Source organism: Ambystoma mexicanum, unplaced genomic scaffold, assembly GCF_040938575.1.
Source record: "Ambystoma mexicanum isolate Mex_15411 unplaced genomic scaffold, UKY_AmexF1_1 Mex_scaf46, whole genome shotgun sequence".
Lineage (NCBI taxonomy): Eukaryota > Metazoa > Chordata > Amphibia > Caudata > Ambystomatidae > Ambystoma > Ambystoma mexicanum.
In genome coordinates this window covers 877,419-891,423 of record NW_027182462.1, presented here as the reverse complement: position 1 = coordinate 891,423, position 14,005 = coordinate 877,419, and the positions used below count along the sequence as shown (strand labels likewise).

Below are 14,005 nucleotides of genomic sequence, written 5' to 3'. Positions count from 1 at the left end.
ATGACATCACAGGAAGCAGCAGCATCTGAACTTTGATCTTGGCTGGAAACATTGAATGATGCCAAACACTGGGAAACTGGAGCTTGCGTTATGCTGGTTTTACTACTAATGGTGTGCCATACGGAAGCTCAAGCACCTTCCTCTGGATTAGTGTTGTGAACCCTCCAGGAGCTCTTGTTATATTTTTCTGAACTTCAACTTGATGTGTTTATCTATCAATGGCCGGGTAAGGAAGAACGAGTCAACGATCTTGTTTCTATTATGACAAACATGATCTATTTTTCACTGACTTTGCACCACCATTGTTTTATCTCTTCTTTAAGCATGGGACTCGAGCACCGTTCCCAAACAGACGAGGTGGCCGAGTGGTTAAGGCGATGGACTGCTAATCCATTGTGCTCTGCACGCGTGGGTTCGAATCCCACCTTCGTCGTATTTTTTCTTTATAGTCTGCATTTAAACATAGACCAAAGTCTTTCAACCTCCCTGTGAAAGACAGGAATGAGTACAGATATGGAAATAGAGATGTAAAAATAAGTTCATTGGTGCAGGCGGAGAATGAAATTAGTCAAAGACTTTCCTCGTAGGTTTCCATTCTTTACTATTATAGGAGCCAAAATCAGCGCAGTTAGTAAATTCCCAAGCTTACATCCCAAATTCTTTTTTCTTTTAGTTGTCTGCCTTTTACATGTTCCTTTTGCCATCATTCTGACCTGCTATCTAAACTCATGAACCTGTTCAGCATCCTACTCAATACATACATACCCGTAAAAGTACATACTCAAACGCATACCGACAATGTATCACCAACATAAGCACACACGCTTTCGCAAATCAGATGTATGATGACGTACTGAACACATGCAGAGATATACAGCCATTTTTACACAACCAGAAATTCATATACCTGGAGATCTACCTAGGTAAAACCCATGGTTTCTTTGCACTTTCTGTTGTTGGCTGTGAGCAAGCAGCAGGTGGCCTTGTAGCTCAGTGGCAGAGCACTGGTCTCGTAAACCAGGGGTCATGAGTTCAAACCTCATCAGGGCCTCGGGCGGATTATTTTCAAAAAGCACGGGGAAGAGAAGCCAGAGTTGCACCATCTTCAGAGAACCTTTTATGACGGGATGCATCCTCATAATTGAAGTCTTCCACAGAAGGAGTGAAATAGAGTTCGAGAGGAAGGCCTAATGTTTTCAGGCAAAGACTGACAAAAACCTTGCAATGTCGCATGTAGCTACTTTGGTGAAAAGACTGTTCAAGTTCACAATGCAACGGAGGGGTGTTCCCCATCTCCATACAATCATCTCTTTGATAATGTAAACGTGCCAGGCGTGTTGAAAGACAAAGACAGACACAACCGCACATACCAGTTGAAGAAAGACAGCCAGCAAACACATTTGTATAGAGGTAAGCAAGCCTCAATTAGAGATGTGAGTCCCTCCGTTTCTGCGGGAGTCCACAAGTTTAATAAAAAATGAACACATATCTTTCATGTTCTAATGATTACCAATCTTTCTGATTAGCTCTGCATAGCTCCAATGGCTATGTGTGTGTGTGTGTGTGTATGTGCCCGTGTGTGTAGGGGAAGGGGTCGGTAGATGTGTTCACGCAGAGCAAGTTGCATACATCGCCAACAGCCATTCTCTCCTGCTCCTGTGCATCCAGTTCGGAAGCGAACCCACCCAATTGTTCTATATGTCTGCTACCCTGACCGCATTCACACATCATTGGCTATTAGTATGCAGCTTGTGGGCGCTGTCAATGGGATATAAGCACCATTCCCCATGTCTGCAATAGCTAGACCAGATTCTGAGGTATAATGAGCAGGGGTCCAGGCACTTCGCCTGACAAACGCCGGGCTTAGCCCTGCCGGGCCTAGCCCTGAGGGGCCTAACTGGGCATGGCCCTGTGTAAGGTAGGGTGAGCAGGGGACCACTTGCAACTAACCTTCGGCACCAATCAGGCATGGAGAGGTCTGTGCAAATGCCCAGCCCTTTAGCAATCTCGATCTGCAAAACCTTCAACTCCTAATTCTCATGGCTCCCAGAAGCCCTAGCCCATATGCAAATGAGGCGAGTTCCTATCAGCATCCTTGTTCTGCTTGATTTTATCAAAGTGACTGCCTGATTAGTGAAAGGGTATTTATTCTCAGAGGTTTGCTTCAAAGGCGATAATGCAGTAAATAGACAACATTATTCTTTGTAAGTTGATATTGTCTCCTGGATCCTACTCCAGTAACCCTTTTTCTACCTTTACAAATGTCTTCCGTAAGTGGTGCTCAGCAGAAAATGGAGTATAATAACAGTTGACATTTTTTATTTTCTGTTCTATTTTCAAAAACCCTCCGTAGCTGTATTTAAAGCGCAAACACCCCATAAATAACTTGCAATGAGTATTCCATGTCTAAAAGGCAGAGGAGCTGTCATACAACATTAACTGACAATCAAGGAAACCTTGAGGTGAACCAAAAAATGTCCAGAACATTTATTGGTTCAATAATTCAGTTTTGAGGTGAATTAGTAAAAAGTTCCAAAGTTGCTCCAGGTGAGGCTTGAACTCACAACCTCGGCATTGCTCACTGCATGTACTGCTGTATAAGTACCACGCGCTAACCGATTGCGCCACTGGAGCTGCTGTGTTTTGGTTTTCGACATGAAACTACACCCACAAACACACACACAAGTGTACAAAAGCACCCACAAGCTCTGGCATTGTCTTTTTAGCTGACACCAAATTATGGGTGCCTTGTAGTGCCCATATTGTGCCACTGGAGCTTACCTTTTAGCCTGATATACACTTTGCCACTGATGTTCAGCCAATGGTGCAGTCAAATGTCCCTTCTACATTTTTGTCATGCTGCAGGCAGTGCCACTGGAGCCAGCATGATGCTCTTCCTCATATTCAACACGTGTCAATTGAAACACCTCCCAATGTCATCTTGGCGATGCCTATAAACACCCCAGGACTTTGATGAATTTTTCTCAACAGCAAGTGAGGCAGTTTTCCTGCAAACGGCTGGATGTACCTCAACAAGGAACGCATTGTGGTTCTATTTTGAAGATGTTTGTGTTATTACCTGTAAAGACTTGAATGCCTAACATAATCCCTGTAGACGAGGTGGCCGAGTGGTTAAGGCGATGGACTGCTAATCTACTGTACACGCGTGGTTTCGAATCCCACCTTTGTCGATTTTAACTTTTGAAATCTTTTTTAAACATCTGCATTGCTCTAAGCACCATTGCCATTGGCTTTCAAAGAACATACAGACAAAAGTGAAAATATGCATGTTAGTTGATTAAGAAGGACACAAACAAGGTTGTCGTGTTACTGGCAGGAATGCAATCTGCTGTGCTTGACTACCCTTTGAGCCAGAATCCGGATAGAAATTTAAAAAAGCAAAGGTAATATCCATATTGTCTCTCTGCTGCCATGTACATGTTTTTTTCAACTTTCACGCATCACATCTCCTCATTAGTCACCCTAAAATTGCACGGAATACGCACAAATTAGCTGCTCCTCAAAAAATCGGCCAGAAAAAAACAGGTCAAATCACAATCATATACATACATTCTCACACACCCTTCAAATATGTCTACCCAGTAAACATCATGTTGTGTGCTCGTTGTGTTGCTGTTATGCGTCGTAACCTGAGGGGCTCTGTAGCTCAGTGGCAGAGCACTGGTCTTGTAAACCAGGGGTCGTGAGTTCGATCCTCATCAGGGCCTCCAAATGGTAATTTTCTTGAACATTGTTGAATAGGAACTGATATTGCACATTGTACCTGTGCAACCTTTTACCAATGGATTCGGGCCTATAACAAAGCCACAAGCGCAAGGTGTCTGAATAGTCTGTGGGGAAGGTCGGCTTTCTGGACCTAATTTCTTCAAGAAAAAGACCTTGATAATCTTGTGATGACAGATGCAGATGATCACGGTGAAGCCCTTACTCTATTGAACGGTACAGCGGTTCTGGGTTGCACGCCTTTCTCTATTTTCAGGGACGTTGATGTGGCAAAATTTAATTGGAAAAGGGTTATTGCCATCACTCACTATTTAAATTCAATGACATCACAGGAAGCAGCAGCATCTGAACTTTGATCTTGGCTGGAAACGTTGAATGATGCCAAACACTGGGAAACTGGAGCTTGCGTTATGCTGGTTTTACTACTAATGGTGTGCCATACGGAAGCTCAAGCACCTTCCTCTGGATTAGTGTTGTGAACCCTCCAGGAGCTCTTGTTATATTTTTCTGAACTTCAACTTGATGTGTTTATCTATCAATGGCCGGGTAAGGAAGAACGAGTCAACGATCTTGTTTCTACTATGACAAACATGATCTATTTTTCACTGACTTTGCACCACCATTGTTTTATCTCTTCTTTAAGCATGGGACTCGAGCACCGTTCCCAAACAGACGAGGTGGCCGAGTGGTTAAGGCGATGGACTGCTAATCCATTGTGCTCTGCACGCGTGGGTTCGAATCCCACCTTCGTCGTATTTTTTCTTTATAGTCTGCATTTAAACATAGACCAAAGTCTTTCAACCTCCCTGTGAAAGACAGGAATGAGTACAGATATGGAAATAGAGATGTAAAAATAAGTTCATTGGTGCAGGCGGAGAATGAAATTAGTCAAAGACTTTCCTCGTAGGTTTCCATTCTTTACTATTATAGGAGCCAAAATCAGCGCAGTTAGTAAACTCCCAAGCTTACATCCCAAATTCTTTTTTCTTTTAGTTGTCTGCCTTTTACATGTTCCTTTTGCCATAATTCTGACCTGCTATCTAAACTCATGAACCTGTTCAGCATCCTACTCAATACATACATACCCGTAAAAGTACATACTCAAACGCATACCGACAATGTATCACCAACATAAGCACACACGCTTTCGCAAATCAGATATATGATGACGTACTGAACACATGCAGAGATATACAGCCATTTTTACACAACCAGAAATTCATATACCTGGAGATCTACCTAGGTAAAACCCATGGTTTCTTTGCACTTTCTGTTGTTGGCTGTGAGCAAGCAGCAGGTGGCCTTGTAGCTCAGTGGCAGAGCACTGGTCTCGTAAACCAGGGGCCATGAGTTCAAACCTCATCAGGGCCTCGGGCGGATTATTTTCAAAAAGCACGGGGAAGAGAAGCCAGAGTTGCACCATCTACAGAGAACCTTTTATGACGGGATGCATCCTCATAATTGAAGTCTTCCACAGAAGGAGTGAAATAGAGTTCGAGAGGAAGGCCTAATGTTTTCAGGCAAAGACTGACAAAAACCTTGCAATGTCGCATGTAGCTGCTTTGGTGAAAAGACTGTTCAAGTTCACAATGCAACGGAGGGGTGTTCCCCATCTCCATACAATCATCTCTTTGATAATGTAAACGTGCCAGGCGTGTTGAAAGACAAAGACAGACACAACCGCACATACCAGTTGAAGAAAGACAGCCAGCAAACACATTTGTATAGAGGTAAGCAAGCCTCAATTAGAGATGTGAGTCCCTCCGTTTCTGCGGGAGTCCACAAGTTTAATAAAAAATGAACACATATCTTTCATGTTCTAATGATTACCAATCTTTCTGATTAGCTCTGCATAGCTCCAATGGCTATGTGTGTGTGTGTGTGTGTATGTGCCCGTGTGTGTAGGGGAAGGGGTCGGTAGATGTGTTCACGCAGAGCAAGTTGCATACATCGCCAACAGCCATTCTCTCCTGCTCCTGTGCATCCAGTTCGGAAGCGAACCCACCCAATTGTTCTATATGTCTGCTACCCTGACCGCATTCACACATCATTGGCTATTAGTATGCAGCTTGTGGGCGCTGTCAATGGGATATAAGCACCATTCCCCATGTCTGCAATAGCTAGACCAGATTCTGAGGTATAATGAGCAGGGGTCCAGGCACTTCGCCTGACAAACGCCGGGCTTAGCCCTGCCGGGCCTAGCCCTGAGGGGCCTAACTGGGCATGGCCCTGTGTAAGGTAGGGTGAGCAGGGGACCACTTGCAACTAACCTTCGGCACCAATCAGGCATGGAGAGGTCTGTGCAAATGCCCAGCCCTTTAGCAATCTCGATCTGCAAAACCTTCAACTCCTAATTCTCATGGCTCCCAGAAGCCCTAGCCCATATGCAAATGAGGCGAGTTCCTATCAGCATCCTTGTTCTGCTTGATTTTATCAAAGTGACTGCCTGATTAGTGAAAGGGTATTTATTCTCAGAGGTTTGCTTCAAAGGCGATAATGCAGTAAATAGACAACATTATTCTTTGTAAGTTGATATTGTCTCCTGGATCCTACTCCAGTAACCCTTTTTCTACCTTTACAAATGTCTTCCGTAAGTGGTGCTCAGCAGAAAATGGAGTATAATAACAGTTGACATTTTTTATTTTCTGTTCTATTTTCAAAAACCCTCCGTAGCTGTATTTAAAGCGCAAACACCCCATAAATAACTTGCAATGAGTATTCCATGTCTAAAAGGCAGAGGAGCTGTCATACAACATTAACTGACAATCAAGGAAACCTTGAGGTGAACCAAAAAATGTCCAGAACATTTATTGGTTCAATAATTCAGTTTTGAGGTGAATTAGTAAAAAGTTCCAAAGTTGCTCCAGGTGAGGCTTGAACTCACAACCTCGGCATTGCTCACTGCATGTACTGCTGTATAAGTACCGCGCGCTAACCGATTGCGCCACTGGAGCTGCTGTGTTTTGGTTTTCGACATGAAACTACACCCACAAACACACACACAAGTGTACAAAAGCACCCACAAGCTCTGGCATTGTCTTTTTAGCTGACACCAAATTATGGGTGCCTTGTAGTGCCCATATTGTGCCACTGGAGCTTACCTTTTAGCCTGATATACACTTTGCCACTGATGTTCAGCCAATGGTGCAGTCAAATGTCCCTTCTACATTTTTGTCATGCTGCAGGCAGTGCCACTGGAGCCAGCATGATGCTCTTCCTCATATTCAACACGTGTCAATTGAAACACCTCCCAATGTCATCTTGGCGATGCCTATAAACACCCCAGGACTTTGATGAATTTTTCTCAACAGCAAGTGAGGCAGTTTTCCTGCAAACGGCTGGACGTACCTCAACAAGGAACGCATTGTGGTTCTATTTTGAAGATGTTTGTGTTATTACCTGTAAAGACTTGAATGCCTAACATAATCCCTGTAGACGAGGTGGCCGAGTGGTTAAGGCGATGGACTGCTAATCTACTGTACACGCGTGGTTTCGAATCCCACCTTTGTCGATTTTAACTTTTGAAATCTTTTTTAAACATCTGCATTGCTCTAAGCACCATTGCCATTGGCTTTCAAAGAACATACAGACAAAAGTGAAAATATGCATGTTAGTTGATTAAGAAGGACACAAACAAGGTTGTCGTGTTACTGGCAGGAATGCAATCTGCTGTGCTTGACTACCCTTTGAGCCAGAATCCGGATAGAAATTTAAAAAAGCAAAGGTAATATCCATATTGTCTCTCTGCTGCCATGTACATGTTTTTTTCAACTTTCACGCATCACATCTCCTCATTAGTCACCCTAAAATTGCACGGAATACGCACAAATTAGCTGCTCCTCAAAAAATCGGCCAGAAAAAAACAGGTCAAATCACAATCATATACATACATTCTCACACACCCTTCAAATATGTCTACCCAGTAAACATCATGTTGTGTGCTCGTTGTGTTGCTGTTATGCGTCGTAACCTGAGGGGCTCTGTAGCTCAGTGGCAGAGCACTGGTCTTGTAAACCAGGGGTCGTGAGTTCGATCCTCATCAGGGCCTCCAAATGGTAATTTTCTTGAACATTGTTGAATAGGAACTGATATTGCACATTGTACCTGTGCAACCTTTTACCAATGGATTCGGGCCTATAACAAAGCCACAAGCGCAAGGTGTCTGAATAGTCTGTGGGGAAGGTCGGCTTTCTGGACCTAATTTCTTCAAGAAAAAGACCTTGATAATCTTGTGATGACAGATGCAGATGATCACGGTGAAGCCCTTACTCTATTGAACAGTACAGCGGTTCTGGGTTGCACGCCTTTCTCTATTTTCAGGGACGTTGATGTGGCAAAATTTAATTGGAAAAGGGTTATTGCCATCACTCACTATTTAAATTCAATGACATCACAGGAAGCAGCAGCATCTGAACTTTGATCTTGGCTGGAAACGTTGAATGATGCCAAACACTGGGAAACTGGAGCTTGCGTTATGCTGGTTTTACTACTAATGGTGTGCCATACGGAAGCTCAAGCACCTTCCTCTGGATTAGTGTTGTGAACCCTCCAGGAGCTCTTGTTATATTTTTCTGAACTTCAACTTGATGTGTTTATCTATCAATGGCCGGGTAAGGAAGAACGAGTCAACGATCTTGTTTCTACTATGACAAACATGATCTATTTTTCACTGACTTTGCACCACCATTGTTTTATCTCTTCTTTAAGCATGGGACTCGAGCACCGTTCCCAAACAGACGAGGTGGCCGAGTGGTTAAGGCGATGGACTGCTAATCCATTGTGCTCTGCACGCGTGGGTTCGAATCCCACCTTCGTCGTATTTTTTCTTTATAGTCTGCATTTAAACATAGACCAAAGTCTTTCAACCTCCCTGTGAAAGACAGGAATGAGTACAGATATGGAAATAGAGATGTAAAAATAAGTTCATTGGTGCAGGCGGAGAATGAAATTAGTCAAAGACTTTCCTCGTAGGTTTCCATTCTTTACTATTATAGGAGCCAAAATCAGCGCAGTTAGTAAACTCCCAAGCTTACATCCCAAATTCTTTTTTCTTTTAGTTGTCTGCCTTTTACATGTTCCTTTTGCCATCATTCTGACCTGCTATCTAAACTCATGAACCTGTTCAGCATTGTACTCAATACATACATACCCGTAAAAGTACATACTCAAACGCATACCGACAATGTATCACCAACATAAGCACACACGCTTTCGCAAATCAGATGTATGATGACGTACTGAACACATGCAGAGATATACAGCCATTTTTACACAACCAGAAATTCATATACCTGGAGATCTACCTAGGTAAAACCCATGGTTTCTTTGCACTTTCTGTTGTTGGCTGTGAGCAAGCAGCAGGTGGCCTTGTAGCTCAGTGGCAGAGCACTGGTCTCGTAAACCAGGGGCCATGAGTTCAAACCTCATCAGGGCCTCGGGCGGATTATTTTCAAAAAGCATGGGGAAGAGAAGCCAGAGTTGCACCATCTACAGAGAACCTTTTATGACGGGATGCATCCTCATAATTGAAGTCTTCCACAGAAGGAGTGAAATAGAGTTCGAGAGGAAGGCCTAATGTTTTCAGGCAAAGACTGACAAAAACCTTGCAATGTCGCATGTAGCTGCTTTGGTGAAAAGACTGTTCAAGTTCACAATGCAACGGAGGGGTGTTCCCCATCTCCATACAATCATCTCTTTGATAATGTAAACGTGCCAGGCGTGTTGAAAGACAAAGACAGACACAACCGCACATACCAGTTGAAGAAAGACAGCCAGCAAACACATTTGTATAGAGGTAAGCAAGCCTCAATTAGAGATGTGAGTCCCTCCGTTTCTGCGGGAGTCCACAAGTTTAATAAAAAATGAACACATATCTTTCATGTTCTAATGATTACCAATCTTTCTGATTAGCTCTGCATAGCTCCAATGGCTATGTGTGTGTGTGTGTGTGTATGTGCCCGTGTGTGTAGGGGAAGGGGTCGGTAGATGTGTTCACGCAGAGCAAGTTGCATACATCGCCAACAGCCATTCTCTCCTGCTCCTGTGCATCCAGTTCGGAAGCGAACCCACCCAATTGTTCTATATGTCTGCTACCCTGACCGCATTCACACATCATTGGCTATTAGTATGCAGCTTGTGGGCGCTGTCAATGGGATATAAGCACCATTCCCCATGTCTGCAATAGCTAGACCAGATTCTGAGGTATGATGAGCAGGGGTCCAGGCACTTCGCCTGACGAACGCCTGACAAACGCCGGGCCTAGCCCTGAGGGGCCTAACTGGGCATGGCCCTGTGTAAGGTAGGGTGAGCAGGGGACCACTTGCAACTAACCTTCGGCACCAATCAGGCATGGAGAGGTCTGTGCAAATGCCCAGCCCTTTAGCAATCTCGATCTGCAAAACCTTCAACTCCTAATTCTCATGGCTCCCAGAAGCCCTAGCCCATATGCAAATGAGGCGAGTTCCTATCAGCATCCTTGTTCTGCTTGATTTTATCAAAGTGACTGCCTGATTAGTGAAAGGGTATTTATTCTCAGAGGTTTGCTTCAAAGGCGATAATGCAGTAAATAGACAACATTATTCTTTGTAAGTTGATATTGTCTCCTGGATCCTACTCCAGTAACCCTTTTTCTACCTTTACAAATGTCTTCCGTAAGTGGTGCTCAGCAGAAAATGGAGTATAATAACAGTTGACATTTTTTATTTTCTGTTCTATTTTCAAAAACCCTCCGTAGCTGTATTTAAAGCGCAAACACCCCATAAATAACTTGCAATGAGTATTCCATGTCTAAAAGGCAGAGGAGCTGTCATACAACATTAACTGACAATCAAGGAAACCTTGAGGTGAACCAAAAAATGTCCAGAACATTTATTGGTTCAATAATTCAGTTTTGAGGTGAATTAGTAAAAAGTTCCAAAGTTGCTCCAGGTGAGGCTTGAACTCACAACCTCGGCATTGCTCACTGCATGTACTGCTGTATAAGTACCGCGCGCTAACCGATTGCGCCACTGGAGCTGCTGTGTTTTGGTTTTCGACATGAAACTACACCCACAAACACACACACAAGTGTACAAAAGCACCCACAAGCTCTGGCATTGTCTTTTTAGCTGACACCAAATTATGGGTGCCTTGTAGTGCCCATATTGTGCCACTGGAGCTTACCTTTTAGCCTGATATACACTTTGCCACTGATGTTCAGCCAATGGTGCAGTCAAATGTCCCTTCTACATTTTTGTCATGCTGCAGGCAGTGCCACTGGAGCCAGCATGATGCTCTTCCTCATATTCAACACGTGTCAATTGAAACACCTCCCAATGTCATCTTGGCGATGCCTATAAACACCCCAGGACTTTGATGAATTTTTCTCAACAGCAAGTGAGGCAGTTTTCCTGCAAACGGCTGGATGTACCTCAACAAGGAACGCATTGTGGTTCTATTTTGAAGATGTTTGTGTTATTACCTGTAAAGACTTGAATGCCTAACATAATCCCTGTCGACGAGGTGGCCGAGTGGTTAAGGCGATGGACTGCTAATCTACTGTACACGCGTGGTTTCGAATCCCACCTTTGTCGATTTTAACTTTTGAAATCTTTTTTAAACATCTGCATTGCTCTAAGCACCATTGCCATTGGCTTTCAAAGAACATACAGACAAAAGTGAAAATATGCATGTTAGTTGATTAAGAAGGACACAAACAAGGTTGTCGTGTTACTGGCAGGAATGCAATCTGCTGTGCTTGACTACCCTTTGAGCCAGAATCCGGATAGAAATTTAAAAAAGCAAAGGTAATATCCATATTGTCTCTCTGCTGCCATGTACATGTTTTTTTCAACTTTCACGCATCACATCTCCTCATTAGTCACCCTAAAATTGCACGGAATACGCACAAATTAGCTGCTCCTCAAAAAATCGGCCAGAAAAAAACAGGTCAAATCACAATCATATACATACATTCTCACACACCCTTCAAATATGTCTACCCAGTAAACATCATGTTGTGTGCTCGTTGTGTTGCTGTTATGCGTCGTAACCTGAGGGGCTCTGTAGCTCAGTGGCAGAGCACTGGTCTTGTAAACCAGGGGTCGTGAGTTCGATCCTCATCAGGGCCTCCAAATGGTAATTTTCTTGAACATTGTTGAATAGGAACTGATATTGCACATTGTACCTGTGCAACCTTTTACCAATGGATTCGGGCCTATAACAAAGCCACAAGCGCAAGGTGTCTGAATAGTCTGTGGGGAAGGTCGGCTTTCTGGACCTAATTTCTTCAAGAAAAAGACCTTGATAATCTTGTGATGACAGATGCAGATGATCACGGTGAAGCCCTTACTCTATTGAACAGTACAGCGGTTCTGGGTTGCACGCCTTTCTCTATTTTCAGGGACGTTGATGTGGCAAAATTTAATTAGAAAAGGGTTATTGCCATCACTCACTATTTAAATTCAATGACATCACAGGAAGCAGCAGCATCTGAACTTTGATCTTGGCTGGAAACGTTGAATGATGCCAAACACTGGGAAACTGGAGCTTGCGTTATGCTGGTTTTACTACTAATGGTGTGCCATACGGAAGCTCAAGCACCTTCCTCTGGATTAGTGTTGTGAACCCTCCAGGAGCTCTTGTTATATTTTTCTGAACTTCAACTTGATGTGTTTATCTATCAATGGCCGGGTAAGGAAGAACGAGTCAACGATCTTGTTTCTATTATGACAAACATGATCTATTTTTCACTGACTTTGCACCACCATTGTTTTATCTCTTCTTTAAGCATGGGACTCGAGCACCGTTCCCGAACAGACGAGGTGGCCGAGTGGTTAAGGCGATGGACTGCTAATCCATTGTGCTCTGCACGCGTGGGTTCGAATCCCACCTTCGTCGTATTTTTTCTTTATAGTCTGCATTTAAACATAGACCAAAGTCTTTCAACCTCCCTGTGAAAGACAGGAATGAGTACAGATATGGAAATAGAGATGTAAAAATAAGTTCATTGGTGCAGGCGGAGAATGAAATTAGTCAAAGACTTTCCTCGTAGGTTTCCATTCTTTACTATTATAGGAGCCAAAATCAGCGCAGTTAGTAAACTCCCAAGCTTACATCCCAAATTCTTTTTTCTTTTAGTTGTCTGCCTTTTACATGTTCCTTTTGTCATCATTCTGACCTGCTATCTAAACTCATGAACCTGTTCAGCATTGTACTCAATACATACATACCCGTAAAAGTACATACTCAAACGCATACCGACAATGTATCACCAACATAAGCACACACGCTTTCGCAAATCAGATGTATGATGACGTACTGAACACATGCAGAGATATACAGCCATTTTTACACAACCAGAAATTCATATACCTGGAGATCTACCTAGGTAAAACCCATGGTTTCTTTGCACTTTCTGTTGTTGGCTGTGAGCAAGCAGCAGGTGGCCTTGTAGCTCAGTGGCAGAGCACTGGTCTCGTAAACCAGGGGTCATGAGTTCAAACCTCATCAGGGCCTCGGGCGGATTATTTTCAAAAAGCACGGGGAAGAGAAGCCAGAGTTGCACCATCTACAGAGAACCTTTTATGACGGGATTCATCCTCATAATTGAAGTCTTCCACAGAAGGAGTGAAATAGAGTTCGAGAGGAAGGCCTAATGTTTTCAGGCAAAGACTGACAAAAACCTTGCAATGTCGCATGTAGCTGCTTTGGTGAAAAGACTGTTCAAGTTCACAATGCAACGGAGGGGTGTTCCCCATCTCCATACAATCATCTCTTTGATAATGTAAACGTGCCAGGCGTGTTGAAAGACAAAGACAGACACAACCGCACATACCAGTTGAAGAAAGACAGCCAGCAAACACATTTGTATAGAGGTAAGCAAGCCTCAATTAGAGATGTGAGTCCCTCCGTTTCTGCGGGAGTCCACAAGTTTAATAAAAAATGAACACATATCTTTCATGTTCTAATGATTACCAATCTTTCTGATTAGCTCTGCATAGCTCCAATGGCTATGTGTGTGTGTGTGTGTGTATGTGCCCGTGTGTGTAGGGGAAGGGGTCGGTAGATGTGTTCACGCAGAGCAAGTTGCATACATCGCCAACAGCCATTCTCTCCTGCTCCTGTGCATCCAGTTCGGAAGCGAACCCACCCAATTGTTCTATATGTCTGCTACCCTGACCGCATTCACACATCATTGGCTATTAGTATGCAGCTTGTGGGCGCTGTCAATGGGATATAAGCACCATTCCCCATGTCTGCAATAGCTAGACCAGATTCTGAG

General features: G+C 43.5%; 17 non-coding genes across 17 annotated transcripts; 14 read left to right on the top strand and 3 right to left on the bottom strand.

The window, feature by feature from the left end:
• Positions 1–351: 351 nt before the first annotated feature.
• On the top strand, positions 352–433 carry TRNAS-GCU (transfer RNA serine (anticodon GCU)). The gene has a single exon. It is a non-coding gene; the product is annotated as a tRNA-Ser (tRNA).
• Positions 434–979: 546 nt separating this feature from the next.
• TRNAT-CGU (transfer RNA threonine (anticodon CGU)) lies at positions 980–1,051 on the top strand. Its single transcript has one exon. It is a non-coding gene; the product is annotated as a tRNA-Thr (tRNA).
• Positions 1,052–2,539: 1,488 nt separating this feature from the next.
• TRNAI-UAU (transfer RNA isoleucine (anticodon UAU)) lies at positions 2,540–2,634 on the bottom strand. The gene is made up of 2 exons: positions 2,597–2,634; positions 2,540–2,575 (listed from the first exon to the last, which is right to left on the bottom strand). It is a non-coding gene; the product is annotated as a tRNA-Ile (tRNA).
• Positions 2,635–3,114: 480 nt separating this feature from the next.
• On the top strand, positions 3,115–3,191 carry TRNAS-GCU (transfer RNA serine (anticodon GCU)). The gene has a single exon. It is a non-coding gene; the product is annotated as a tRNA-Ser (tRNA).
• Positions 3,192–3,656: 465 nt separating this feature from the next.
• Positions 3,657–3,728, top strand: TRNAT-UGU (transfer RNA threonine (anticodon UGU)). Its single transcript has one exon. It is a non-coding gene; the product is annotated as a tRNA-Thr (tRNA).
• A 687-nt stretch (positions 3,729–4,415) lies between these two features.
• On the top strand, positions 4,416–4,497 carry TRNAS-GCU (transfer RNA serine (anticodon GCU)). The gene has a single exon. It is a non-coding gene; the product is annotated as a tRNA-Ser (tRNA).
• A 546-nt stretch (positions 4,498–5,043) lies between these two features.
• TRNAT-CGU (transfer RNA threonine (anticodon CGU)) lies at positions 5,044–5,115 on the top strand. The gene has a single exon. It is a non-coding gene; the product is annotated as a tRNA-Thr (tRNA).
• Positions 5,116–6,603: 1,488 nt separating this feature from the next.
• On the bottom strand, positions 6,604–6,698 carry TRNAI-UAU (transfer RNA isoleucine (anticodon UAU)). Its single transcript has 2 exons — positions 6,661–6,698; positions 6,604–6,639 (listed from the first exon to the last, which is right to left on the bottom strand). It is a non-coding gene; the product is annotated as a tRNA-Ile (tRNA).
• Positions 6,699–7,178: 480 nt separating this feature from the next.
• Positions 7,179–7,255, top strand: TRNAS-GCU (transfer RNA serine (anticodon GCU)). The gene has a single exon. It is a non-coding gene; the product is annotated as a tRNA-Ser (tRNA).
• Positions 7,256–7,720: 465 nt separating this feature from the next.
• TRNAT-UGU (transfer RNA threonine (anticodon UGU)) lies at positions 7,721–7,792 on the top strand. The gene has a single exon. It is a non-coding gene; the product is annotated as a tRNA-Thr (tRNA).
• Positions 7,793–8,479: 687 nt separating this feature from the next.
• Positions 8,480–8,561, top strand: TRNAS-GCU (transfer RNA serine (anticodon GCU)). Its single transcript has one exon. It is a non-coding gene; the product is annotated as a tRNA-Ser (tRNA).
• A 546-nt stretch (positions 8,562–9,107) lies between these two features.
• Positions 9,108–9,179, top strand: TRNAT-CGU (transfer RNA threonine (anticodon CGU)). The gene has a single exon. It is a non-coding gene; the product is annotated as a tRNA-Thr (tRNA).
• A 1,484-nt stretch (positions 9,180–10,663) lies between these two features.
• Positions 10,664–10,758, bottom strand: TRNAI-UAU (transfer RNA isoleucine (anticodon UAU)). Its single transcript has 2 exons — positions 10,721–10,758; positions 10,664–10,699 (listed from the first exon to the last, which is right to left on the bottom strand). It is a non-coding gene; the product is annotated as a tRNA-Ile (tRNA).
• Positions 10,759–11,238: 480 nt separating this feature from the next.
• TRNAS-GCU (transfer RNA serine (anticodon GCU)) lies at positions 11,239–11,315 on the top strand. Its single transcript has one exon. It is a non-coding gene; the product is annotated as a tRNA-Ser (tRNA).
• Positions 11,316–11,780: 465 nt separating this feature from the next.
• TRNAT-UGU (transfer RNA threonine (anticodon UGU)) lies at positions 11,781–11,852 on the top strand. Its single transcript has one exon. It is a non-coding gene; the product is annotated as a tRNA-Thr (tRNA).
• Positions 11,853–12,539: 687 nt separating this feature from the next.
• Positions 12,540–12,621, top strand: TRNAS-GCU (transfer RNA serine (anticodon GCU)). Its single transcript has one exon. It is a non-coding gene; the product is annotated as a tRNA-Ser (tRNA).
• A 546-nt stretch (positions 12,622–13,167) lies between these two features.
• On the top strand, positions 13,168–13,239 carry TRNAT-CGU (transfer RNA threonine (anticodon CGU)). The gene has a single exon. It is a non-coding gene; the product is annotated as a tRNA-Thr (tRNA).
• The last annotated feature ends 766 nt before the right edge of the window (positions 13,240–14,005 follow it).